The sequence below is a fragment of the Esox lucius genome, chromosome 22 (genome assembly GCF_011004845.1).
Source record: "Esox lucius isolate fEsoLuc1 chromosome 22, fEsoLuc1.pri, whole genome shotgun sequence".
Taxonomy (NCBI): domain Eukaryota; kingdom Metazoa; phylum Chordata; class Actinopteri; order Esociformes; family Esocidae; genus Esox; species Esox lucius.
Window position 1 is genome coordinate 10,907,990 of NC_047590.1, and position 27,185 is coordinate 10,935,174.

Below are 27,185 nucleotides of genomic sequence, written 5' to 3' on the forward strand. Positions count from 1 at the left end.
GGCCCTAGCACTTAGGGAATATCACTGGATCTACTGGCCACCTTTCCTCGTCCACAGGCAAACAAATCTAGGGCTGATCAGCCTCTGTACATCCTTCTGGTCATTGCAATACTCGGCCATTCAAAACAACACTGTAGTGTCTAATCTAAAAAAACACTTGAAAATGTAAATGCGTAATTATATTGATTGGCACATGCAGAGAATCATGAAAATCCAGTAAAACATGTGCTTGTATGTTTGTCATGCCAAGCTACTGGTGTCACACCCTGTAACCTATCGCTTCTCTTTACTTCACTCCCACGTGTTCCCAGTTTTCTTGATAATCCAGAACCTTTTGAAGAGTATTTAACCTATGCCCTCTGTTTGTTCTGTGCCAGTTCGTCTTGTGTTTCCCTGCCAAGCATTCCCGCGTCTGTTTCCTAGTTTGCTCTGCTTACCCACCTGTGTACTGATGTCCTGCCTGCCCTAGATGGGAAACCGAGGCTTTCTGAACCACTGAGGATTGTTTAGAAAAAACGCTTTATTGCTCAAAGCTTTCCAACACAGTGCACAGCAGGGATATCTGCTGGACAAAATGTAATATGAAATGTTTGATTTAGACATTGTATTTAGCCCAGAGCGGTGTATTCGAAATAATGGTAAGGATGAATAAATAATGAAGACAATTGAAAAAGTTTACCTCAATAAAACAGTATGTGGAGGGAGAAAGGGTGACATTTTGCATTTAACAAAATCGTATTACCTGCAACAGGAAGAATCTAACCTGTGGCCATGATAACAGAAGTCTGGAACAGTACAGTTACACCACCGTGTTTCGTCATTTGTAAACTGTGAGGTATTGTGTTCTGGTTTGGAAACAATACCCAATCATGTCATACACACATTCTCCATTGCTCTCTGATACACAATCCTATTACCCTTTCCAAGAACCTAGCCAAGCAACACTATTAATATTTATCTAGTCTACAAATTACCTATTCTTTTGAATGACTCTCAAATAATAGCTAACCAACACTAAATTATTCTCTTATATGTGTTAGGGAAATTTCTGTAACATGATAAAATATATTCTGAGTAAAGGACTGAGTCCCAATGTTTAAATGCATAGAGGAGTGTGGGAGAGGGGATCTGGGTTTTGTCCTAGGGGGCATTCTTGATTGGCCACGAGTAACTTTAGGGTTAGTCATCTACCTATCAGTAGGTTGCTCAGATGCTTTAATTCCCCCTTAAGGGTTAAGAAAGTTAACCACATGAGGGAAGACACCATGTCCTTTGTGTCAAGCCCAGGACATGTGATAGAACACAGGGTGTGTGTTTGGTTGACATGGGACAGAGGGGCAGCATCTTACCACACCCCTTTTTCCCTCCTTATATACCGATGCATTTCCTATACTGATTTAGAGATTATTCATTGTTACTTTGTAACCTGTGTATTCTCTCCTTGCAAGAATAAAACTGTTTATTTGAGTTTTCCTCTGTCTTACCTACCATTTTCGTAAATAGATTGGACTTTAGAAATTGCCATCACATATGACTCTCAAAAGTACAGTTCTGTGACTACAATCAAATAACTAGCTCTAATTTATGACACTCTTGCTCTTTCAAATACTTCTCTCTAATTTCCATTCACATGTGTTCAATCGTTCAATCCCTAGTCTGCCCCAACTACGTTCCAACCTACTGTCTGACTGCCTGATTTGCCAATAACCTGGTACCAAGAGCCTGCAGCCCATGTCCCTATTCACACATTCACAGACTTTGAAGCGCATTCTCACAAAGTCTGTGAGGGCTTATGGCTGTCCCACTGTCAAATTATCAAGTGCGCGAAGGCTCTCGCAGACATTTTGAGCCCTTTATGCAGACTTTGACTGTTTATCAACTCCAAGTACGCTAAGAACATACAAACCCGATTCCAAAAAAGTTGGGACACTGTACAAATTGTGAGTAAAAAAGGAATGGAATAATTTACAAATCTCATAAACTTATATTTAATTCACAATATAATATAGATATCATATCGAATGTTGAAAGTGAGACATTTTGTAAAGTCATGCCAAATATATGCCAAGGTTATTATAGTTTAGCATTTTTTATTAGTTTTTATTTTTATTTCGTTTTGACTTTTTGTTTTCAAATTCAGTTTAGTTTGAATTAGTTTTTAAAGTGGATTTGCTAGTTTAGTTTTTGAAAATGCTTAGTTTTAGTTTAGTTTTTATTAGTTTTAGTGTTAGTTTTAGTCTTTTTCGTAATATGGGCTATTTGTCTAGGGCAAGATTCAAAAATGTCAGAAAAAGTATTGTGTAATAATAACTCAACAAAAACTATGTTGTTTAGGGGCAAAGTGTTATGATATGTATATTTGGAGCAAGGCACATATTCACAGATGTTAGCACTCAAAACCAATAGTTTTTTCGTTCTTTTTCGTTAACGATTATAACCTTGATGCCACACAGTGGTAAACATGGCCTTGCAGATGATGGGGCAATGTGGAAAGGAGAAAGGACTTTCAGCTCCCTCCAAAGATTTTCTATTGGGTTCAGGTCTGGAGACTGGCTAGGCCACTCCAGGACCTTGAGATCCTTCTTACGAAGCCACTCCTTAGTTGCCCTGGCTGTGTGTTTCGGGTCGTGGTCATGCTGGAAGACCCAGCCACGACCCATCTTCTATGCTCTTACTGAGGGAAGGAGGTTGTTGGCCAAGATCTCGCGATACATGGCCCCATCCATTCTCCCCTCAATACGGTGCAGTCGTCCTGTCCCCTTTGCAGAAAAGCATCCCCAAAGAATGATGTTTCCACCTCCATGCTTCACAGTTGGGATGGTGTTTTTGGGATTGTACTCATCCTTCTTCTTCCTCCAAACACGGCGAGTGGAGTTTAGACCAAAAAGCTGGTCTTGGCCATTGTGGAGAGGTTGGAGTCTGTTTGATTGAGTGTGTGGACAGGTGTCTTTTATACAGGTGACAAGTTCAAACAGGTGCAGTTAATACAGGTAATGAGTGGAGAACAGAAGGGTTTCTTAAAGAAAAACTAACAGGTCTGTGAGAGCCGGAATTCTTACTGGTTGGTAAGTGATCAATTACCTGTGTCATGCAAGCAAATGCAAATTAATTATTTAAAAATCATACAATGTGATTTTCTGGATTTTTTCCAGAGTTGAAGTGTACCTATGATAAAAATGACAGACCTCTACATACTTTGTAAACAGAAAAACCTGCAAAATCGGCAGGGTATCAAATACTCCTTCTCCCCACTGTATGTTGACCACGTTGTCCACAGACCAGTAGGCACACTGCAGTGGGTCTAGTAGTGGGTTGGTGATGGTCTTGATGTGGGACTGAAAAAGGTGCTCAAATGACTTCATTCCCACAGAGGTCAGGGTGATGGGTCACCCTGCGCACGCGCAGTCACTCTCTAGTCTAGTGCGTGGTCTTGCCATTGATTGATCTCATTTGCGGGCGTCAAGGAGAGCTATCAATATGCGGAAGATTCCCATAACTTCTGGGACAGTTTGGATGTCTGGATAAAGATATAAAGGCATAAAAAGGAAAATTTCCTCTCGTTTGTCGCGCTCCACCTGTCACGTCTCTATTCCCCACCAGTGGGGCGCGCCTCACGCTTTGAGAACCACCCGTACTGTGTGTATTTGTGTGTGTGTGTGTGTGTGTGTGTGTGATAGGCTATGCTACGTTATTAAACAACCTAAACTACTATAAAACAAGAGAGTAACGTTATAATTGCTAACAAAGCAGAATACATTGGTGACAATATTACATTGGTAGGTAACTGTTAGTTAAGTTACACAAGTTAATTTACACAATAATATTTTTTTGAGATGATTTATCAATGACTCAGCATCATCTATATTAGAGAGAAAATATCCGATGAACTTCATCACTTCATCCGATGTATAATTGTGAATAAAATAGCCTGGACTTACTGAGGTTTCACAACTACTGAAAACTTTGTTTTCTCCCGCCACCGACTGTGTGTGTGTCGGTGGTGACTGAGGTAAAGGGAGCAGCCAGTGGACCAAAACACTTTGAGGCAAAGCAGGGGGGACTCAAAATGTTTAAAACTTTTTTTGTTGTTGCCCCATTTGCATTTATATTGTTTTACTACTTACACAATTATTTTAAGTATATACCATTATATTATTTACAATACACCTATTTTAATTATATTTTAGGGGGGGACAACCCTCAGAAAGGGGGGGTTCCGACCCCCCCGCGATTTCCGCCCTTGCCTGGTGCTTATGTGGGTAGAGAGGGTTTGAAAAGAGCATACTTGGAAAAAACCGGGGAGATCCTCAAAAATGGTGAGGCCGATGACTGGCTGCTCGCCCCGGATACATACGCTACACAGGCCTCTAGCTATACATTTTAAAAGAAATAGAGTTATTGTTCATGAGATAAATTCGCAATTTCAGCTGGATTTGGTTGACATGAGTGTCTACAGTGTGGAAAACGATAACATGAAATTTATGTTAACATGCATAGATGTATTAAGCAAATACCCATGGATTTGCGTGCTGAGAAATAAAAGCGCTATAGAGGTAAAGCGAGCATTTGAAGACATTAAAAGAAGGAAAAACACCGCAAAAAGGACAAGGGGAAGGAGTTTTTTAATTCACATTTTGAAATGTTGATGAAGAAGTACAACATAAAACATTTTGCTACAGGAAATTATGTCAAAGCGAGTATCGTTGAGAGGTTTAATAAAACAATTAAATCACGAATGTGGAGGTATCTGACAGCTGCCAACACCCTATGTTGAGGTTATTCAAGATTTAGTTTGTGGGTACAAGATGAAGCCTGCTGACGTTTGTGAAGAAAATGTTAGATTAGTTCTCAAGAACCTGTATGGCACAATATTAACAAGAAATGGTAATCAAAGCTACAAGTTCCAGGTTGGGGATACTGTGAGACTCTCAAAGCTGAGAGGTGCGTTTACAAAAGGCTATGAAAAAGGGTACACAGATGAATATTTTACAATAACAGAATGCATTCCTCGGGTACCTCCTGTATATAGAATAAAAGATTACGATGGTGATGTGATAGTTGGGACCTTTTATGAACAGGAATTGCTGAAAATAATCGTGGCTAAGGATAAAACTTTTAAAGTGGAAGCAGTTTTGAATGAGAAAGTACAGAAAGGGAGGAAAATGTGTCTTGTGAAGTGGCTTGGTTGGCCTGAGAAATTCAACAGCTGGATACCATCGGAACAAATGGTTGACCTAGAAACTGGATAAAACTCCAGGATTTACAGGATCACGTCATTCACATTGACTGCGATCAGCATGGGTGACGGTGGCTTCTACATAACGCTGCCCAGTAACTCATCGAGACATGTCTATCCAAGCAACACGAGTTCGTGCTATACCACTAAATTTGCCAAAGGTATAGATTTGAAAGGCGATTGGGAAGTATCTTTAATAGAGTTCCAATACCCGCATACGTGGAAAACTTTTACATGGGGTGAAAACACATTTGAACTACATGACTTGAATAACGACAAAACTTGGAAATATGAACTCAACACCGGTTATTACAGCAGCATATTAAAACTAGTGATAGAGCTCAACAGTTATATAAAAACACATGGTATATCGGTGGGGTACGATGAATTTAAAAATAGAGTGTTTCTAAAAGGTGAGCCCCAGTTTAGTTTGAAATTTAGTGCAAAACTGGAACAGATATTGGGGTTAAAACCAGGCGAGCGGTGGTATGCCCCATGGTACGGAGCATACCCCACAGCATAACACCCTATACATCTACACAGATATAATTGATTATCAATGTGTTGGTGACAGTCAAGTACCACTGCTGCGAACTGTACATATTACAGGGAGAAAGAACGAAGTTGTCACAGTGACGTACGACAAGCCACACTACGTCCCACACAGCAGTAGACGCCTACGCGGATCCGCATCCAAGTCGCGAAACCCGCGTGACTGTCACATTCGTTTTGGCACCGCCCAGAGGATCCGCTCCGCCTCCGGGCAGCGTGGTGAATTCTACTGTCCCACACTGGACCCGTGTCGGATCCGCTCCGCCTCCGGGCAGCGCGGTGAATTCTACTGTCCGACACTGGATCTGTGTCGGATCCGCAGAAGTGGACGCGCCTTTACTGTAAAGGTTGAACTACAACCTCTTGGTGTGCTCTTGCTACGCCGAGACAAGAGTCATATCAGTGGAGATTTTCTTTCCTGGGACACGGTTGCGCTGAACTATCTGAGTAAGTGTATTGATTTATTGCGACATTCACAGCAAACATAGGCCTTTGTGTTTTTTTGCTCATCATGTATAATGATTGTAATGACGTTGTTTGATATTAGGACTTTTGTGCAACATGCTATTGCTAGCTGAGAGATTATGATGATATTGTAGCCCATTTGATTTAAAATGGGATAGTCATTTCGGCAGAATATGTTATGGTAGTGTGATAAAGACTGGTTTGGTCTGTTTTAATGTGTCGCTGCTATCCATATGTAGCTTATGCTATGTTAGCAGCATGTAGCTGCTAGCTAGCATGCTGCTAGGCGCGATTGCATCATTTCGCAAGTATTGATAATGCCTATATATAGCTATATGTTTGAGTTCACGTTTGCGATGCAAACCTATAACTGATAAATTGGCACTGGTATTTCAGTCAATGAAGTGGGGTCAATATTACAGTCAGTGAAGCACTTGTCTGCTATGATAGCTAGCAGGTACAATTTTAGCATGTTTAGTTTCTAGCTAGCTGTGCATTAAGTTTGCATTTTGTCAAGTTTGGTCTCATGTGTAGTGTCTATCTGCCATCCTCTTTATAATGAAAATCAAGCTTCGGCATTTTAATCACTGTTTAAGTCGGTTCAGACAACTAATGGGTATTGGCGCCTGTTTGAACGTCAAGAAGTACAGGCTTTTCTGCTAATGGTAGCTACCGAACATTACTTTGAAACCATTCAGCAAATACACAGTACATATGGAGATTTAACATCACCGCTCATTTTACACACCGTTTAAAATGAGCGGCTAGTAATGAGTGAACATTACTAGCTAGCTAGCTACGTTTTTCATGTTGGTTTTGAGCGGTAGGCTCCCCCACTAACCTAGAAAATAGTTTTAAAACAGTAAAATTAGCTAGCTAGCTAGCTAATACGGAGGAATACTCCATGCAGCGGGGGAGTCAGAGGCAGAGGGACAGTCACCGCAGCGTTAGCTAACGTTAGCTTCTTGTTTCATTTGGGGTCTAATAAATAGTACTTTTTCCTTCCTTATACTTCTTCCCACCTTGGGGCACCATTCAGGTTAACTTTCAGCCCATCTAACTTGCTTATTTGTATACATTGTAGGCCTATACTTGTGCATGCTTTAGTCCATGTTATTCCTTTTTTGATGATGAATAAATACCCTTTTTCTTTCTTTCTACATTAAGGATGCCTTTTCATCTAATTGAATTTCAGGCAAGCGAGGACATTGCTTTTGTGCCAGTTGACTGGTATGATGACGTGATATGATCATGGATGTAGCACAAAATTCTGGGCCCTGTACATAGGCGGTCTCTGAGGGCCCCTCCCCACTTTATTCAAGATTCAAACATTTTTTGAGGGCCCCTCTACACATTAGGGCCCTATATACTTAGTACCCCTTTTCCCCCCAGTCCAACGCCCCTGGATATGATGGTGTACTGGCCCAGCTGAACGTGTGAAACTGGCAGCTGCTAACGAGGAGAAGCATGAGCCAAACTGGCCAAGATATGACGTAAAGGTCGTCAGAACTTGTGGTATGCCAATTCATAAAATTATTGTTTCAAAATAATTTCATGGTTGCTTCTCCTTATGCTTGGAATAACAAACCCTTTTATTTTCTGAAAATGCACATGAAATTGTCTTTGCCTTGCAATTTTTAAAATGTTCAATTTATATCTGTTGATGCTATTCTTGGCCAGGTCTCTCTTGTAAGAGATATTGTGTTCTCAACGAGACCAACGTGGTTAAATAAAGAATAATAATGATACTAACAATTATCATCATCAATAATAATATTCTGTGCAGCTCTACAGCTAATTTGAAACTCATGTTCATTTTAACATATTTCATTTTAGACAACTACAAAGACGCCATCAGGCTAATGAATCAATATCAGACCGGCTGCAACGCCTCTGAGCTACAGTCTGAGGCAGAGCAGGAGGGATAGCTGCCAGAGAAATGATTCAGGAAGCCAATGTAAGTCGGTTCGGTCTTGTTTTTGTTATGTTTCTACAGTAATAGGAAGGTTATTTCCTGTAGCATTCAAAAATACTATATGTATTATATGTATATTTGGCAATTTTGGGATTGCAATAACCAAAATGATATGGTTACTTAACAGCCATCGTTTTGGGGACTCTGATGAGTGTGAAGAAGAGCCAGAAAATTTGGCTGGTGTTTCAGTTGGAGCCTCAAGCCCAAACCAATTACACTGGCAGAGTAAGGAATAATCTCTTAACATCAAAATAACAAAATCATAATATTAATAATATAGATATGGTTTACCTTGTTAGTGCTAAATATATTCCCCTCTCCTTGTATCCATTCCTCCAGCTCCACCATCTCACGGAGTGCCATGCAGCAGAGTCACTACTCCTCAACCTGGAGGAAACTGTCTAGGTAAAAGGGCCCCGTCTAGATTAATTGTTTTTCACTGGCAATCCATTCATGGGGTTGAAATAGGTAGTTCATACCAAAATGTTGAAACATACAAATTCATGTTCCCCATGACCAGAGATTTTTTGTTTGCCATTGTTTGGCCCTGTAGCTCGCAGCATACCATTGGTTAACAGATCACAACCATTTAATAGCAATTTCTCTCCCTTAGCACCTGACCATGGGGCCGGACCCCAACACCCTTCACCACCTCAACTCCCTGCACCTGCATTTAACATGAGGAGAGTTACTCAAGGTAGGGACTGATTTCTGAAATATTAGTGAATTGGAAGGCCCCAAAGTGTATTATAAGTCATGGTTAACAGATGACTACCATTTAATTAAAAATAATTCCCACTCTCTCACACCACCCAACTCACTATGGGCCAGGAATGGCAGTCCCTCCTCAACTCCCTCCACCTCCCGCACCGGCCCTCAACATGAGGCGAACAGAGGAGCCCTCTTCAAGCCTGGCCTACAGACCAACATGGCGAGGGGGAGGAATGACCGATACCATTCCCTGCTCTGGTGAGCACTAACTGACAAATCCATAGGGGCATTCTGTGCCACAGATTTTGGAAAAACATCCCACAACCATCACATATTTTCATAACTTTTGTCATTAACTATTGTCAATAACTAAGGTTAGTATTATGAGTAATGAGGATAAACACTGAAACGTGATATATTTTATCCACTACATTTTAGCTATATTTCTTGTGTGTCAACAGTGGCTGAGGTCCACATCCTTAGCCTGCTGGAGACCATTAAACAACAACAAGACCAGCTTGTGGCAAAGGTGAACTACCTCAGCAGCAGGCTGAACAGCAACCCGGGGCCAGATGTTGAGATGCCGGACAATATCCAGTTTCCCCTGGAACAATTGGAGGCAGTGGAGGCATTTGAAATGTTTTTAAAGGAACCGTCAAATGGCCCAGCTCGACAGAGCGTGGTGAGTTTTCTTACTTAATATGAATCTTGCCTTTAGGTTTATTGATTGTCCATGATTATTGCAAATGTTCTATTGAACAGCCCTGAACAGGCCTGTCCTGATCCGCCTTTTCCCAGTGGTTAGATTCTGTCAGTGAGTGACAATCTCCCTCGTGGAGATGCTAATACAGTGGCATACCTGTATTTGTGCGTAAGAGCGCAACTACGGTCGAAGTTTGGGGGTTGGAATCACAGTGGATTGTCATGTTATCAAAGTAAATGCACGCAAATGTATTGGCTGCCTGGTGGTTGTGATAGCTTCGCTCGCGTACATTTGTCTTGGCTCTCCATAATAATAATAAACACTGATGGAATGCAGTTGTGTGGTTTGTAAATGACCATGTGAGTTGTATTTTAATTTAGTGTTGCTTTTGGAATGGTTAATCTAACACTAAGGTCTCTGCTGCAACATATAGCTTGAATGTTAAGTTGCTTTGGATAAAAGCATCTGCTAACTGACGTAATGTTAACCAGGGCTGTAAGTTTACCCACCGCTCAAATGTCAGAAATAGAGTTTATCTATCTGTTAAGAGTTTACCTCCAAATAGAATCTATGTAGGACCCTACCAAACTTAAAATACTGATTTATCCACATACAATTGTGCTCTGATCAAAAACCATTTAATACCACTGATATTGTTTGAACATTTTGGATGTCTTTTTTAAACATCCGATAGCGAAAGGTGTGGCAAACCTTACCCTGATCACAAATTCATAGTTTACCCACCTCTTATTTTAACCACCGCAACCCTGTTTATAACTTTATAATAATTTATAGTCATGTTTCTTTATTTAATCTCCTTAATACCTATCTCATATTGTATTGTGTAAGCATACTTGGCTTTGGATGCCACATACCATAATCATATCTGTCTGTTTGATTACAGGTGCTGTGAGGAAAAACACAGTGACACGGTCAGCCACGGACGCAGAGGTCACCAAGCACGCAATCAGGTGGTTCAACCTGGCAGCGGATCGGGCAACGAGGAGACGTGTCCCGCCTCAAGCCACACAAACGGAGTAATAGGAGAAATAAGCAATAAACAATATTTTTATTGAACTTCTTGTCGTTCACCAGTTATTAATTTTCTGATATTTTAGCTGTGCATTTCATTGAAGTTTTAGCCTAATGGATAAAATATTTTATGTCTGCACCGACCTAGGCCTATAAAGCACTAAATTAGGTTTTGACCACAAAATGAATGTAAAGCAGCTTAGCCAACGTAGGCTACTTAACAAAAACGGAATAGAAAGAACTTGTAACTTTCCATAAATGTAAATGACAATTTTATATTTCCATTAAGTAGTGATTACTTTTGTACAGTGAATTGATGTCTTGACTTGAACCTTTTCTGTTAGGCCTATTGACAATATTGTTAGGTTAAAAATACAAGGCAATGCAGATTTAAGATTAGGTCTATGTTGCTGGAGTAACCTAGACTAGGCCTAGTGATAGAAATACTATGGTTTAGTTTATCCTATTTTTATCCTACAGCAAGAACAGTCCTAGGGATTTTGAAAATGAGAAAAACAGGTCCAAAACGGACCCGGGCCAGATGAGCCAGGAATCCGTCACTGAGCGGATCCGTCACTGAGCTCTAACAGACACCGATACAGTTCCGCTTCGCGAGTCCGTTCCGAAAGCCGCAATACCTCCGCAGCGGTTCCACCGCGGAGTCCTTTTGCTGTGTGGGGTACCTCTTAGTAAGAGTGAATTTGATGAGATCTGTATTGAAGTAAAATCTGATCAAAACCAGCTGGTTTCATTTGTAGTGGGGAAGGTGATTGCAAAATTACACTTCAGACCCGTCAAACAATCTTTTAGAATTTAAGATGCAGCCGCAGAAGCTCTATGATGATCCTCAAAGGTATGTTGAATACTACACAACACAGGCCGGTAACGGTTTACCGGGGTATCATGGTAGCTCAGCAATGTATGGGGCCGGTCTAGGGGGCCTTTTCCGAGGGCTTTTCCGGATGGCAATACATTTGTTGAAGCGCGGGTTCTCCATAGCAAAACCACATCTGAAGAGTGCGGCTAGGAATATAGTTGGCGATGTTGTCAACAGTGTTATGTCACGACAAAAAAACAGCAGGACGGTTCTGGATTGATGGTTATGTCTCGAGGTTTTAGAAAGAGACCACCTGGTAGGCGGAGCCTACCCAAGAGTAAAAAACACAAGAATGAGACAAAAACAAGAGCCATGGTTAAAAGAGGACATACACCCCGGAGGACACTCAAAGGGAACACGGCAAAGCTGATTAAGAATATATTTTAGAAAGATGGCACTCCTACACCGTCTGGCGAATGTATGAAGACAGAGTTGGATTTATTCACAGTCCCCTTCACACAGACATCTATTGAGAGAAATACATACATTGAAATACAGACCCTATCAGCAATATCAGACGCAGCCCCTCTGGAGTTCTTTATTGCAGAGAATGGCGAAGACTACGTTGATCTAAACAATACTTTGCTGTACCTATGTGTAAAAGTCACTAAACGTGTTGGGGTTATCAACTATCCGATAGCCACCCTATTTTCACAAGTGGATGTCTCCTTGGGTGATCGTTTAATTAGCCGTTTAATTCTGCCTTATGGGGGTCGGGGATGTGCATTATCGTTTGCATTTACTATCAGCGTCACTATTTGTCAAGAAAGTGTCTGTTTCGCCAGCCGTGAAACTTGGACACGCTCAAGCGCTACTCTCAACCAATGCCAAGTACCCAATTGAAAGAGTGTGTATGAAGAAATTTAGTTTACCGGCTGGGGGTCGTGTTTTCAACCAGGAAAACCTATTTTTAGGACCTCTGCCAAAATGTATTGTAATCGGATTGGTGGTGTTGAGATAAATGTTTAAATAATGCTGATTTAATAACCATGTATTCTTATGTTTTTGTTTTATTAAATTGTATGCTGCAGCCAGGTTAGGGAAATATGATTGAATACAATAACCATAAAAAGTTTAGAACTCCATACATTACACTCAGCCACACTCACTCAGACTTTACACCTGGCTCAGATAGAGAGACAGGATTGAAACCCCACAATTAACATACATATGAAACTGCCCCCTATACAGCACAAAGAGACCTTCTGTCTCCAACCCCCTGATGTTCTAGTCTAGGTTAGGACAATAGAATGTAAATTACTGTAACCTGGTTAAGATTTCACACCTGTATGCAAAGAACCTGTTGATCTATGACCGAGAGTAACCCCCAAATGGGAAGAGTTTAGAGCATGCCCTTCTTCATTGGACAGCGAAAAACAAAGAGATTCGTCCAACATGTCACCATGCCAACGAAGAGCCAATAAGGATGGGTTTTACTCACGAGAGTGAAAAGTAACCGCCCCTGTGGCGGGAGTATCAAAACCGATGTTCGATCTTTATTCGGGGCGAATATTTTGTGGAAACTCGAGGGTTGAGCAAATATTTGACCGCTGCAGTGTATTTAATGTATTTTGACTTATCAGTTCATATTAATAAATCCTTGTGCTAAATTTTCATTCAGACCGGAGCCTCGTCCTTCTTCAGAAATTCTGGTACACGTAAAATTCTTAACAATTGGTGACCCCGTACACGTGATTTCTGATAGGAGGACGGAGGAACGAGTAGATTCGAAAGGACTGAAAGGTTGATACTGCTGCTAGACTCTTACATGGGCCTATCTCAAAGGTAAGCCATTCCTGTTTAATCGAATTTGGCGTAGGATTATGTAGAAATATTAGATGTAAGAGTCAACAGCCGTCAACTCGTAAGTCTATTAAAATCTGTAAAAGTAATTGATAAAAGTAATATCCAATTGAAAACTATTTTGAAAATGATAAGTCAAAAGCAATGTCTGTGAATTGTGTGTGATTGCTTGTGATTGTCTGGGTAAAGCTTAAAAAGACAGAAAGAGTTAAAAAGCCAGAGGAAGGGATCCTGGTATAAGTGCACATTAGAAGTTCGCTAAAGTCGACCAGGGTACATGTATACATTTTTGGGTGTATGTGATCTATTTAAAAGAGACCTTGTTGAACCTGTATAAAATTGTGAATAGATTATTTTAAACCGGTGTAAATTCTTAAATTTATGTGATCTAATTAAAAGAGACCTGGTTGCATGTGTACATTTAAAGATTTATGTGATCTATAAGGAGACCATGTTACGCCTGTTTAATTTCAGGAAACATTAAAAGTCCGGATTCAGTAATTGTTAAAATTCCGGATTGGGTAAACGTTAGAAGTCCGAATGGGGTCGGAGGAGTTAAACTCACTAAAAAGACAGCGAGGCGGCAACATAGTAATTGACTCTGTTAGGCACAAAGATAAAACATAGACTTTTTTAACGGTGTTGTGTGGCAGCGCTGTTTTTTTTAAAGCCAGCTTTAATAGTTGTAGGTGATCTACTTGTTACAGCTGTGGAGGAAAGGACTTGGTAACGCTGACGTTGGCGTGACGACGGACGTAGATGCGCCATTTGGAAGTGCTTCCAGTTTTTTCCTCGTGTTAATAGCCAGAAATAGGAATCAATTTGAACATAGGTATAGCGAATTGTGTGAAGATACACTTAGAAAATGTACAGAGGCCTACTGTAAATATTTTGAAATAGAATGGTGTTGATAATTTGAGTCCGTGGCAGCGACTCGCGCAGTGTGTGTTTTGTGATAAACTGTAAATAATTAATTGCATAAATAAGATTGGGTTGTTGAATTGGGAGCGAGCGAGCTCAAGCAGTGTGGTTTTAAACAGGAGAAAGCGCCCATTAGCGCCAATTCTGTAGTGAGTGGGAAGGATTTTTAAACTGAAAAAACTTATCAGAAAGGTCTGTTTGAAGTAACACATTCACAAAGTATAAGTGTCCGCCTAATGGTAGAAGCCTGGCTCTATATTAAGTGAATTAAGTGTAAGAAAACAAACAGATCTTTGAGTTTTACTCTGTGGCAAAGGGGGTGGGGAAGTGTGTGTAAACTAATTGTGTATTGGACTGGAGCAGCAGACTGCGTCTAGACCTGTGTGATTAGAAAAGTTGTTCCCTCTTATGGACAAAAAGTAACACTGGAAACAGGGTGTAATTGTCTTAATTTACTCAATCCAAACAAACTAAAATAAATTCTACAATCCAAATAGGAAATACTCTAATGTTAAAACAACTAGTAGTTAAAGGAGCAAACATTTAATAAATCTCCCTTGGGATTTGTAGACAGAATCCCCTGATCCCCATCAGTGTGAACATTAGAACATCAGACCTGGAAAAGTAACAGAGAGAAGTGAAATCAGGCACCAAACTAAGATTTGCATAAAATTAGAATCCTCCTTGAATTAGTACACAGCCTTTTGCTTCCTTTCCTTATTTACATAAATGTTCTAGTTTCATCCATTTCTTTAAGCAAATTATCTAAAATTATCTCAACATAGATTCATGCTCGTTCAAATATCCAAGTTAGATACATTTTACGCTTTGTTTTAATTTCCTTTCTTGATTTCCATAATAGGTTAATTTTACTCTTCTGCTTAAAATCTGTTTGTTTATTTATTTCATTTTATTTAGCAACTTCGAATAAGAAAAGAGAAATCATAATAAAACTCACAATAGATTCATTTTACATTTTTGTTTAAAATTGTATTTGTTATTCTAAGAACTTTCTGGTCTCATTGATTTTTGTTATCTTTAGTTTCAAACACTTACTGATCACAGTCTAGGTTAGCACAATGGTAGACAAACAGCCCCTAGAGTTATTCCCAAACAAAATGACAGAAGACTGGAAGAATAGGATTTTCCCAAAAAATTGAAGAGGAATATAGGGAAAAATAGTAACTTCAGCTATAACCAGTTTCAATACTAGTGTTGGGGTGTACTTGGAGTGTAAATTGTGTAAATATCTTTGAGGCGTTTGATGTTGGGAAAGCGTTGTGTTACGTCTTTGGCGGCAAAGTAAGTGTTTAGTTGTTTGGGTATGTGAACAAATGTTTCTTCGAGTGTTATTCGGTTTTCCGGTGACTGGCGTTTCCTTTCGGTGACGGATGCGCGGCCTGGCAGGCTGTTTGGAGGAAGATGGACGTGGTAACGTATGAAAGTTGCAGAAGGCGTAATATTAAGTTGTTTGGAAGGTGTAGGCTACGGTATGTAGAAAGTGGTGACTGATGGGAGCTTTGGGAAAGTACACTTTTCATATGCTTTAGTAAACTATGTGGTTGGGTTTTGTATGTCAGATTTGAGGGTTTTGTGGAAGTTGATAGACGGATTTGAGAAAGTGTGGAAACTATAGGTTATTTTTGGAGTATTTTAGTTATAGCACCTGTAATTAGAATGATGTCGTTTTGTTCCATGTCCTGACAACCATTCCCCTGCAGCTAGCCTATTGTGTTGCGATTAGTACAGGATTTTAGGCAGTTGGACTGCGAGAAGGAGAAGTTGAGTGCTCCTGTATATAGTTAAACTTTATCTACCTCAACAGGAAGCTGGAACTTATCAAGGAAACCTGATCACCTTCCTCGGTAATAGCCAAGCTTATTTAATTAAATATTACATGTAGTTCAAGAAACATTTTAATGTTATATAGGCGTTGATGATAATGTGTAAAACGGTAAGGCCCCAAGGGGGGTCTCACGGAAAAGTAGGTATGCCTTAATCAAGGCCTACCACGTGGTACCTGACTGTTGCGTGCTGAGCTGTTTGCTAGCACAAGTGGGTACATCTGAAACCTAGTGATGAATTAGAATTTGGTACAATGATTTTCTAATCTGGTAAAATAGTCTCATGGTCAATTATTTTCACTCTCCTCATATATTGAATAAGTGGTAGAATGAAGTTTATCCACATGGTGATAAACTTGAACATTAAGGAGACACGCTGTGTCCCAAGAGGACTGAATTTGAATCCAATATAGTCATAAATCTTAAAAGGGTAATAAACCTAAACCCACAATCAAAAGTAGATGTATTTTAAATGCTGAATTGAGTTTGGTTAATTAATATAGTTTCACTTTGTTTTTATTTACAATTATATCTGGGATAATACTGGTGTTTTCAAACCAATGCCTGATACTCGTTCATGGAGTAAATTCTAAAATGGTACATTGACGAATGAACAAATGGGGTATAGATGTGGAGGTGTTTAAGGCTTACATTGAGTTTCCTTTGGATTACTTATTGTACCTTGATTTTAGTGACGTCATGCATCTGGTTTCTGTCTACATTACCATTCTTACGAGTTTTCTTAATTTCCACCCTAAGGTTTAATTGTCGTGTAGATAATGATTAGCACATTTTTACAATCTGCAAAAATACAAGATGGGTTGGACACTAACTCAAAATCATCAGTTAACAAACATTGTAGGCTAAATTGATAGTATAGACTGAGGACCATAAACAAACAGTTGTCCTTTTTAATGAAAATAATAAATGTGTGGAGCCCAGAGCTTCAGGAAGGGGGGTTAAATCAAAATCGCCTATTAATAAGGGTTACATTCAAGTGTTCAGTCTGGTCTCATCTATGGTAATTTCACCAACACAAGCATATTCAGTTTTGGGATAATCAAACAATAAGTGGAAGCTAAATACATTTTCCTCTCAATAGATTTAATGTTGACATTTATGATTTCGAATCAAATTGTAATAAGGGTGGAGACCTTAAGTCATCCAACATTGTTAATTGATAGTACAAATTTGATGTCTTTGCATGACATATGCATGAAAGTAGCGATTTTGGCTGACTGCCACTATTTTGAATGACATAGTCTTGCATCTACAGTTGAGAAAATTCCCTAGACGTTAGGAGGTAAATTGAGTCATGATGTTTGTTTAATCTCAAATTCGTTTGGCCGTTGCCTGTGGAAATGCAAAATGTGTATATGCTAATTTGGCCTGTAGGTTTTCTGGGTTCCTTCACACGAGCGAATGTATGGCATATTTGTTTTAGTACCTGATTTACTTAAAGTTTTTGTCATTTTCATTTGTTTTTGTTACATTTTCGATTAGAACATTTTTACTGAATGAATGTTGCTTTCACTTGGAGTCGTAAAAGCAATGTATGAAATAATTGTCTATAATGAAAAAGAGTTGAACTTAGTGTTCAAAGGGATTTAAATAGGTATTTAGAGAGTTACATGAAGAATTTTGTTTTTTATTTTATAGTTATAGCAGAAAATTGGTTGCTGTATAAATCTACATCCCTTAATGTCCGTTCACAGTTTGTCTAATTCGGTTTTCTGAAAAGTTTGTTTTATACAAAATCTAACATGGTTATGGTTGAGTAGAATACATCTTACCATTTTGAAATGGTTTAGCAAAAATAACTAATTTGATGGGATTGTTCAGGTATTTGATATTTGATTAGAAGTAATCTCATGCACTAAGGAATAAGTGGGTAAAAAGGTGCAGGGAGCACATTTGGATATTCGTTACATGTTTATACTGAGAAAGTAATTCTGCTTAAAGAGAGGTACAGACCCCATGGCGTGCCCAGCTCACTGACACAAAACCAGTGAAATGGGTGGGGGGCTGTTCGAAATAGGTCTTTGTCTTGTTTGAGCTATTAAGGAGAGAAACAGACTCAATGGGGACATCAAATTGGGAATTCTAATTCCAGGTTTATTTACATATTCAATACCTCTTCATTATTTTTATTTTTATTGTAGTTCTGATACAACACAATCAGATGTAAATGATATAGGTGAACTGAGAATTGTCCATGAACTACTCTTTGAGAGTGATACTTCAATGTAAACAAACTATCTTAGCTGATGAGTAATTGAAACAGTGACGGGAAATGAGAAATTATGTACTGGTGTTATTTGTTGGTTGGTAAACCAACTATAGAAAAGAGTGGAATTGTTGTTTTGCTACACTAGCAGAACAGAAGCACCAGAAATGTTAATGTTTTAACGATACTGTTACTGTTTACAACTGGTCTAATCTATTTAGTCAAAGGAAGAAGAAAGACATTGGGAATACGGTTTTGAGTGTTTGATGGAACTGGGTTACAAGCTAATGTAATGGACCTATTTGTGATGGTGTACTGTGCAGTTACAACTAATCTTCTCAAGGATGATTCACACTTCAGGTACCGGACATTTGAAAACAATTCGACTGGTTGGAGCCCACAGAGACTGAGCTTGGCTTAAAGGACAAGAGGCAGGTGGGCAGAGATAAGATGGACACACAAACAAACACACACACTGGTCTACAGCTACAAGCAGAGTCTACACTGAGGCGCCACACATCTACAGAGAGGTCCCGGGTTCCTGTGAGGTTCCTGTGAGCTGGACTAATCCTAGTCCTGACGATTCTGCCATGAGATGGAGAAGGCAGCCTCCAACCGAGCAGATGGCGGCGAAGGAAAGCGCCGGTTATGGACAACATCTATAGGGGCGCGGAAAAGATATACTGCACAACATCATGCTACGCTGGTTGGGTCCATACCAGGTAACATCTCATCTGCTGTCCAGGTAGCTGAGAGAAGAACCTGCAGGTCAACGACACATGCTATAGGAGGGCTTTGGGATTTAAAGGGAGGACACACAGATTCTCCTGGCCTGGCTGACAAAGCAGCTGGAATGAAGACAACAACAGCAGCATTGGAGCTATGAAGGACACCTTGGAATATACATCAGACTTTTATGTCCTGTTACACCGGTCTACAAAGAAATGGTTCACAACTGACTATCTGACATTTGGAGGAGCAGAACATTTGGGATGACTTTGGAAGTACATCTAATTGGAGTACTTAGTTGACCATGCTGTGAACAAGTAGGTTTTGATTGAGATAATGGTGAATTTGGATTAGACACAGCAGAACCAGAAAACCTTTGTCTCTCTTTCTGGTAGGTTAAAAGATTCAACCTCCTAGGAATCTCCTTGAAATGTTCCCCCTGCATCAGCAGAACAAAATGGAGAACAAAAAAGGAACAGTTGTTGTTAAGACAAGCACCATTAGCACCTTGGATGCAAGATGAGGAGTCAGATAGCGAGGTCGGAAAAGAAAATGAAGCTCTTGTATAAATCATGATGTATTCTCTTTTTTACAACTTGTTTACATTCCTTTCCAGCAATCTACCATGAAGTATTTTTTACAACTGGTCTACAAAAATTGATGTTTACATTTGTCATATTTATGTTTAGGTAATGACTTTATTCTCAGTGACATTTATAGTTATTTATAGTTAGTTTAAATAATGCTGATTTAATAACCATGTATTCTTATGTTTTAGTTTTATTAAATTGTATGCTGCAGCCAGGTTAGGGAAATATGATTGAATACAATAACCATAAAAAGTTTAGAACTCCATACATTACACTCAGCCACACTCACTCAGACTTTACACCTGGCTCAGATAAAGAGACAGGATTGAAACCCCACAATTAACATACATATGAAACTGCCCCCTATACAGCACAAAGAGACCTTCTGTCTCCAGCCCCCTGATGTTCTAGTCTAGGTTAGGACAATAGAATGTAAATTACTGTAACCTGGTTAAGATTTCACACCTGTATGCAAAGAACCTGTTGATTTATGACCGAGAGTAACCCCCAAATGGGAAGAGTTTAGAGCATGTCCTTCTTCATTGGACAGCGAAAAACAAAGAGATTCGTCCAACATGTCACCATGCCAACGAAGAGCCAATAAGGATGGGTTTTACTCACGAGAGTGAAAAGTAACCGCCCCTGTGGCGGGAGTATCAAAACCGATGTTCGATCTTTATTCAGGGCAAATATTTTGTGGAAGCTCGAGGGTTGAGCAAATATTTGACCGCTGCAGTGTATTTCATGTATTTTGACTTATCAGTTCATATTAATAAATCCTTGTGCTAAATTTTCATTCAGACCGGAGCCTCGTCCTTCTTCAGAAATTCTGGTACACGTAAAATTCTTAACACTATTGTCACCATATCGCCATTAATCAGTTCAACATTTAACAAACGCAGGACCAAAACACAGCAATACAAAATCAGATTTCACGAGTTGGTCATTAAGAGAATGCAGCACATCTTCACCCGGAAGTGACAGCATAAGCCCATACTAACACAAATACTACAGTATTTTTTTTTTAACCAACGTTGCCTATTATTAAACATTTCTACCAATGTGTGGAAAACAATCTTGCGTTGATCTCTGTTGTACAATTTCAAAAGACGCCTTTACGAATGTTTTAATTACCTGAAATAACCTATCCTTACCTGTCAACGATTCGCCGTTGTTCATGCTAATTTATATGCTGCCTTGCGGGTAACTTCGTTTTGCCCTATAATGCAACTTAGAAGTTAATGCTGACTTAAACAACCATTTTTATTACAAAACTCACCATTGCTCATACATTCACTTGTTTTTATTTATAAAAATATTTTAAAACCCAAACCGCGACACAATCCACCTTTGCGTAATGTGTGGTTGGCCCGGGCCATGGATGCTCCTTCAAAATAATAGCTTTGCTCATGCGATGTTAGTTTGCTGTAATGCTGTGTTGGACTACAAACCGTGAGACACGGGATGATTTCTAACCTGCATGTACTACAGTTTGTATTAGTGGTTATTTAAGGACCATTACTACCGGGCAGATATAACCTTGAAGCCTATATCTTGTTAAAATGAATGTTGGGCTGAAACTATCCAAAATCGTAAGTCCCTACCCACCCCCTTCTTTATATCTTACAGAAAAAACATGTCTCTCACGTGAAACTCCGTGCTTGTGGAAAAACACCACGTTACAACCACATTGTAAAACATGGAAGTATACATCTGTACCACATGCCATTGGAACCCTGGCACCCTTTTGTTGAACACCAAACAACTTACTGCTGACACAACACTGGGAATTTAACATTCCGGAACCCTAAGCCCCATTTGTTAATCATCAAACATAACCCACCTGTTATAACACTAGTCTGGTTTGCTCATCAGGCGTGGTAAAACATCAAACACTTCAATGTAATCATAAATCACCGGACATGCATACGTCACTCCTGAAGTCCCGCCCTAACACACGTCATACAGGAAGTCCCACCCTAATATATGTCATACAGGAAGTCCCACTCTAACATACGTCATAACGGAAGTCCCACCCTATAAACCGGATGTCCTGCCAACCTGTCACATCAATATGGAAGTCCCACCCACCAGGGCCATAAATCACCATTCTGACACATTATACCCTACACTAACTACTTAAGTGATCGCATGTTGGCGTGGAATATTCCTAGTAGTGGAGTCCGTAGTCCACGGCGCCTTGAGCGTATAAACGCTCCAGTTCATTCACCTTGCCGATGGCGTCTCACTACTTGACAAAGTGCAGATTTAGCCGTGACCAGTAATTCAACGGTTTATTAGGAGAAAATCTGGGGAAAGATCTACAGGAGTTGTTTCCCTGAGAGTTTATGATCTCTACTCTTGAGCAAACAATCCAAGAATTGTCGCAGTACACTGATTCAACATCTGCAGCGCCATCTTAGTAGCTTCAAACTGAAATAAATTTGAAACATCCAACCTTTAATTAAAGCAAATTTATCTGATTATTTTCGGTATAGTCATCCTTTGGTTCAAACCAAACCCACCTTCATTGTTTGTTGCCAAAAAGCAATATATTTGTTTAATCTGACAAAATTACTCATGTCCAGTCAAAGTTCCAGTAGCATTTAGCATACTGCTGGCCTTTACCTTTGTGGTGTAATGATAGGAATGTATTTTTTCTGGTATGCTGTCCAAATAATATGTTGGCATGGAGATGGCATCTAACGCTAGCTTTGGGGATTTTGTAACCCCAAGATGCTACTCTCCTCTGTAAATCTCCAACAGTGATCTTTGGGAATTTTTTGCCTCTCTTACCATCCTCTTCACTGTGCATGGGGGCAAAATAAACTTGGGTCCTTTTCAATGCAAGTTTGTAACAGTTCCAGTTGCTTTTGTGGAATCTGAGCATTAATAATTAACTATTCACTCAAGTGAAGTGAATGTGCTAAGACAATGAGAACAACAGAAACATTTGTGTTTAGATTATCTCTCGGTAGGTTGCGCTCTGACAACCACAGGAATGTTTCCTGGCATGCTTACATTGGCTGCCTGTTAGGGTTAGGGCTGATTTTAAGGTTTTACTCTTAACCTATAAATCAATACATGGACTTGCTCCTACTTACCTTGCTGAAATGATCCAGCCATATATACCTACACGTAACCTTAGATCGCAAGACGCAGGCCTTTTAATTGTACCTAGAATTTCTAAACAAACAATTGGCGGCAGGGCCTTTTCTCATAGAGCTCCACTCCTGTGGAATGATCTGCCAATTAAGGTTAGAAATGCAAACTCAGTGCAAACTTTCAAGTGTCTACTAAAAACTCATCTCTACAGCACGGTTTATAATTAGGTGTAGCCTGGCCCGGGGGCGTGAAGGTGACCAGTAGGCTTGATACTGTCCACCCTTGCTGTCTTGCCAGGTGGGCTCTCGTCGCCACTGGGATGCCCTCCCTCCAATGCCCTTCGGGGGAAGAGTCACTGGCTTGTTGTTGATTCTCTATTGCGCACTTGTGCAGTTGGGCTGTACGCTACTAGCAATACTCGGCCCTCATTCAGGGGGGTTGCGGTTGGTGGGTGTCCCTTTGGTTGATGCCTGGCAATGTGGTTGGATTGATTTCCTGCCTGTTGGGCCCTGTCCGGGGCCTCCCCCGGGTAGGGCCACAGTGTCACCGGCCCCCCCCCCCCCGTCTCAGTTTCCAAGGTGTTACGCTGCTATATTATTGTGCTGGGGGACATGAGGGATGTACTACTAACTTTTCTCAGTTTCCTCCAATTTTAAATTTTAGAAGGAGATGAGGTCCTGGTCCACACCTGCGGATTACCTGGTTTGGGGGGACCGTTGCTGTTCCTGTCCTTGTCCACCTGGTCATACTTCTGACCTAGTCTAAAATCAAATATACTCTGGATTTAGCCAAGAGAAATTTATTTATTATTCCAATTGGACTCTTAATATCTCACCCGGCACAGCCAGAAGAGGACTGGTCACCCCTCTGAGCCTGGGTCCTCTCTAGGTTTCTTCCTAAAATTCGACCTTCTTAGGGAGTTTTTCCTAGCCACTGAAATTCAACACTACTGTTGTTTGCTCCTTGGGGTTTAAGGCCGGGTGTCTCTGTAAAGCACTTTGTGACAACTGCTGTTGTAAAAAGCGCTTTATAAATAAATTTTGATTGATTGATTGATTGAATGTTTACATTGACCATCTGGGCTTGGGGGTTACTGTCTTGTAAACATGATATTTGCCAGGTCAACATGCCCTTCAATGTATATGTCAGCTTGTAAACAGCATTACAGTGAGAAGATGTTGGACATTCATTGAAATAGGATGCATTATTCCAATAAATACAGAATGTATTTTCTCCCTTGATTTTGCAGGTTCTCTATTATTTAACCACTATACGTAACTGCTCAATTCTACCAGTTGGTGCTGTGAGCCATATGGCTTAACTTTCGATTCTACCGTAAAACTACAGTTCTTGCTGGAGAATCTGAGATACTTAAGCTGACTGCGGACACCTGCATGGAAGTTGGTCCGTGAACAGCTGACCAGTTCGGTGTAGGTCAAAAACCTACACCATTTAACGACCAAATTGAGTAATGCTATAGCTTAGGTAGTCCACAAAGACCTAGGAAATCTAAATTGAGTGATACATTGGTACAATTATGATTTTCCAATTTTGGTAAAATAGTCTCATGGTTTACTTACAATAGGTTAAAATATTGTGTTTTCTCTCTCCTATAAAGTAGTAGAATGAAGAATCCACATGTTGATAGTCTTTAACATTAAGAAAACACACTGTGTCCCATGAGAACTGAATTTGAATCCAACATACAGTTGTGCTCATAAGTTTGCATACCCTGGCATTAATTGTGAAATGTTGAAAGTAAGACAGATAATAATTAAATAAATTTTATTTAAGCATAGTGATCATAGGAAGCCATTTATTATCATGTGGTTGTTTGGCTCCTTTTTAAATCATAATGATAACAGAAATCACCCAAATAGCCCTGATCAAAAGTTTACATATCCTTGAATGTTTGGCCTTGTTACAGACACACAAGGTGAAAATGGCAATTAAAGGTGAATTTCCCACACCTGTGGCTTTTTAAATTGCAATGAGTGTCTGTGTATAGAGAAGAAAAATACAGGCTGCTCTGGAAAAAAGACAGCTGCATGGTTGAGTTGCCAGAACGAATTCTTTACTGCACCAATGCCACAAAAAATCATTTTTATAATATGCCCGACAACACATTGACACATGCCTCACAGCTTCTGGCACACTGTAATTTGGTCTGACAAGACCAAAATAGAGCTTTATGGTCACAACCATAAGCGCTGTTTGGAGAAGGGTCAACAAGGCCTATAATGAACAGAATACCATCCCTACTGTGAAGCATGGTGGTGGTTCACTGATGTTTTGGGGGGGTGTGAGCTCTAAAGGCATGGGGAATCTTGATGGCAACACACTTTTGCCTCATTTGATTTGTGCGTTCTCATATCTTTCCCATGTTGATGTATGAATAAGGGAATACTCAGTGTCACCTCATATTTATGCCCCAGTGAAGTAATGGATTACTGCTTGAGAGTTCCCAAACACTGATCAACTTAAAAACTTAAAATTTAAACTGACAAAATGCTTCAGTTTCTATTTGCTCATAAGAATTTCGAGGGGTTTCGTTAGAAATAATAAATGTACTACAATTAAATGTTGGATGTTTCAAAAAATGTCAGTGTTACATTATGCTAATTCAACAAAAGGTTTTTTTTTATTACCCTTTTGTACTCATCTTCACTAGGGGTGCAATTCATTGTGGAGGGCATTGTAAATATCACTGGTTATAATGTTAATGTTGGTGACAAGGTCAGACATGAATATTATTGTGAAATCCTTTAGATTTCCCTTTAATGTGCAAGATTATTGTAGTAAGTTATACATGGATCATTTAAATATTAAATTATACTGTTTTTACATTTTTTGTAAAAACAGATCTTATCTCCTGACATACGAGACCATAATGTCAAGGGAATGATACGAAAGTACAAACAAAGTCACTACTTCGATGTTTCACAATATGGACTAAAAATCTATACACTTATTTTTTGATGAGTGTATCCATAGTAACAAACAACAAAAAGTATTATTAAATAACGGCCAGTTAATAATTATGGAATACGTGGGTTTTACTTTCCGATAAGGGTATATGAACTACCATTAATGAATACGGTAGTTAACGTGAATGAATGATGAACAGAGACATGAACAAACGGTTATGATAACCCTTACTTTATAAATGATTAACAAATGAATTAACTAATAGCGAGTAGTGTAATTTGTTCATTTTGACAGAGGACAAACTCATGTCGGTTTTTGCAGGAACATTGTCCATTTTCCTTGATAAATATATGCTATAATGTAGTTGTCGTTGCTAGCATCTTACGCTCTTGTCTAAATACACCTGCTAATTTTACTGCTCTATATGAGGGGGCTTCTGTCATCTGCAATAATTAGGCTAGTGATTTTACAAAATTACTATCATATAATTTTTTTTACAGCTCTCTTATAACATGTATACATTTTTGGTAAACAAACAATATGTACAGCCAGTGGTAAACAAAGTTGTTAACAAATAGTGTGGGGCTTACCTGTTTTAGAAATCCGGAGGCTCTCACGGTAAGACAAAATATCCCCGTCCCAATGACAGTAACTAAAGATCGTTTTAATTGAATTACCTCGTAACCGTTTGCCAACACTTGCCAGCAGTAGCAGTGCAGCTGTCCGTATCAGGCTCAGCAGGAGAATGGTGCATGCTTCCTTATTGTCAAAGGTGTCAGATCTGTGGGAGCTGGCATCATATCACTCGGTGTTTGGTCCTTTCAGACATGACATGTTGTTTTCCGCCGATTTGCCACCCGCAATGGGAAGTAGATTAGACACAAACATTTTCTATTACTTTTAAAACTGAACATATAAAAAACATGTAATGTTTTTACATTCGAAATGATATAATGATATAAGCCTGCACATGGGTTGCGTTGACGTTCTCGCAGTGGATGTCCACTGTTCAGGCACGGCCGTTTGAGCTGTTCCGGCGCCTTAAGAAGTTGGGCCACGGTCAATATAATGCAAATAAATCCGGCTAACGCCGATGAGGGAATATCTACAGACCGCAAGTCGGGGGCATAATTAATATGGGAGTTCCTTAATATTAAGTTACGCTCATTAACAATTTCCATTGGTGTGGTCTTTTTGATTTAATGCATGCGTTTATGAAGGAAGAATTGCTATAGTCAAGCAGGCAATATCAATTTATTTTTTCGCTTGGAATGTAATGTTTTGAATATTTGATCAGGTGATTAAATGTTTAATTGTCTAACTAGCATATCATTTAATTTTGTATTTTTAGGTTATGCCATTGTGACCAGGTTGGGCTAATCTATTTTTCCTATCGACAACGCCACCTAGAATTAACAAGAGCTCTAGGAACTCAACCAAAAGTTACAATAACTTCTCATCAGACTACAAACTATGCTCAGGTTCGT

The 27,185-nt window shown here is 39.6% G+C and overlaps 1 protein-coding gene and 1 long non-coding RNA gene across 8 annotated transcripts in view; one reads left to right on the forward strand and one right to left on the reverse strand.

Moving 5' to 3' along the window:
• The window catches only part of LOC105019859 (glycosyltransferase family 92 protein F13G3.3), a 41,646-nt gene extending 14,915 nt beyond the window's left edge, over positions 1 to 26,731 (reverse strand). For 3 of the 5 annotated variants that reach the window (XM_020042099.3, XM_020042100.3, XM_013139934.4), the window contains exon 1: positions 26,289 to 26,731. The gene's annotated coding sequence lies outside the window, so the exon portion shown is untranslated. Of the gene's footprint in view, positions 1 to 441; positions 574 to 26,288 lie in introns of those variants that run through there. The other 2 variants (XM_013139932.4, XM_020042098.3) reach the window with 2 other exon arrangements.
• On the forward strand, positions 5,901 to 10,719 carry LOC117593755. Of its 3 annotated transcripts, XR_004575175.1 has the most exons (10): positions 5,901 to 6,235; positions 7,421 to 7,483; positions 7,646 to 7,768; positions 8,090 to 8,210; positions 8,356 to 8,453; positions 8,568 to 8,633; positions 8,842 to 8,925; positions 9,060 to 9,197; positions 9,401 to 9,621; positions 10,547 to 10,719. It is a non-coding gene; the product is annotated as an uncharacterized LOC117593755 (long non-coding RNA). The 3 variants fall into 3 exon arrangements; XR_004575174.1 differs by having other exon boundaries at positions 5,903 to 7,483; XR_004575176.1 differs by lacking the exon at positions 7,421 to 7,483 and having other exon boundaries at positions 5,903 to 6,235.
• Positions 26,732 to 27,185: the final 454 nt, after the last annotated feature.